This window comes from Herpailurus yagouaroundi, unplaced genomic scaffold (assembly GCF_014898765.1).
Source record: "Herpailurus yagouaroundi ecotype Mexico unplaced genomic scaffold, PumYag 66964, whole genome shotgun sequence".
NCBI classification, from domain to species: domain Eukaryota; kingdom Metazoa; phylum Chordata; class Mammalia; order Carnivora; family Felidae; genus Herpailurus; species Herpailurus yagouaroundi.
Window position 1 is genome coordinate 1,532 of NW_024419829.1, and position 1,708 is coordinate 3,239.

General features: G+C 62.5%; 1 long non-coding RNA gene across 1 annotated transcript; it reads left to right on the forward strand.

Moving 5' to 3' along the window:
• The first annotated feature begins 400 nt into the window (after positions 1 to 400).
• On the forward strand, positions 401 to 1,590 carry LOC121024709 (uncharacterized). The gene is made up of 3 exons (XR_005787797.1): positions 401 to 538; positions 622 to 657; positions 1,197 to 1,590. It is a non-coding gene; the product is annotated as an uncharacterized LOC121024709 (long non-coding RNA).
• The last annotated feature ends 118 nt before the right edge of the window (positions 1,591 to 1,708 follow it).

Here is a 1,708-nt window from a genome sequence, read left to right on the forward strand (position 1 = left end):
CATCACCGCGAGGCCTCCCTCGCTTGGTGATTGGTGTTGGTGTAACTGGTTACGATAACTGACCGTCGCCGCGGGCTCAGGTAAAGGGACTCGCCCAAGGTCCCCAGGCTAGAAAGCAACAGAATGGCGCTCACCAGGCCTTTGCAGCTTCTCAAGACTTGTCCGCTGCCAGGCCCCTCCAGAGTGACGCGTGTGAGACAGCAGCAGCTTGGGAGACAGCCGGCACCGGGTACCAATCACGGCCTTGCCACTTAGTGACCCTGGACAGGCTGCTTCTGTAGGAGCCCAGCCCCCCACCCCTAGCAGAGTGGGCACGCAGTGGGGAAGGGCGCGCAGAGGGAGTCTGCACGGAACCTGGAAGGGTGCCTGCCCTTGCGGGGGGGGTGGGGGGGCGGGTGGTTGGTTATTCTCCACTCTGTCCTTCCCGCACCGAATACGTCTGTCCCCAGCCCTGGCACTAACAGCTCTCTCTGTCCTCTGCCACCAGCAGCATGAAACTGCAGTACAAGGGGCAGAAGCCATTTCAGCCTGTGACACAGTAAGCAGACCGTCACTTCCCCCTTTGTGGCCCCGGGGGGGTGGGGGCTGCCTCCCCTCACCACTGGCCCTTTTTGGTCACAGGTCACTGTACCCTCAGCCCAAGCTTCTGGAGCAAAGGTAGGTGTTGGGCAGGGCCTGGGGACGGGGCGATCTGCTGTGGGGAGGGAGGCTGGGGTGGGCCGAGCTCTGATTTATAAGTTGGGGTGGTGGGGGGATCAGGTGGCCCTGGGGTCCAGCCCGGTTCTGCCACTGGCTGTGTGACCTTGGGCAGGTTACTCAACAGCCCTGGGCTTCTTTCTATGCAAGTGGCTAATAAGAGCCACCTCCTAGCAGCTTGGAGGACTGGATGATGGGACGGTGTTTGCAGAAGCACAGCTCCGTAGCAGGTGCCCAGTCTACACCCCTCATGTATTCGGCACTTAGCAGCCACCTGAGATGCCAGGCCCCCTTAGACACTCGGTGTGCATTAACTCCCGGTCCTCTCAACCGTGCTGGGAAGGAAGTGTTCCTAACCCCGCCTTCCACATGAGGATAGTGAGGCTCAGAGACAGGGATGAAGCTGCCCAAGGTCACACAGCGTAGGAGGCCTGGCCGGGGAGAGGCTGAGGCTTTCACAGGGAAAGGGCCTCCGTGCCCACGGCCTCCCCCACTGCCAGGCCTGCAGAGCTGCTGACCCTCACGCCCTGGTTGGCGCCCATTGTCTCGGAGGGAACCTTCAACCCCGAGCTGCTGCAACACATCTACCAGCCGCTGAACCTGACCATCGGGCTCACAGTGTTTGCCGTGGGCAAGTGAGTAGTGGGCCCGGTGGGTGGTTCTCACTGAGCCACGGGAGCTGCCGGTCTGGGAAGAGACAGGACCTGGACACAGGACCCTGCCTGGACGGCAGGGACGCCCTGAACCAGGCACCGTGTGTGGGGGGGGGAAGATAGGGGGTAGAGGGTGATGATGGGAGGGCTTCCTGGAAGAGGGCATCTGGCCCTGGCACGGAAGCGGGGAGCCGGCCCCGGTGACGGAGCAGCGGGAGACTTTGTGACGACACCCCCTTGCCTGCTTCCCCTGAACGGTCCGGGCAGGTAGGAAGGAACAGGATCCCTCAAGACCATCACATAACTGGGGGGCCATGGTCAGGCTACAGGCAGGTCAAGGCCTGCCCTCAGGGCCCTCT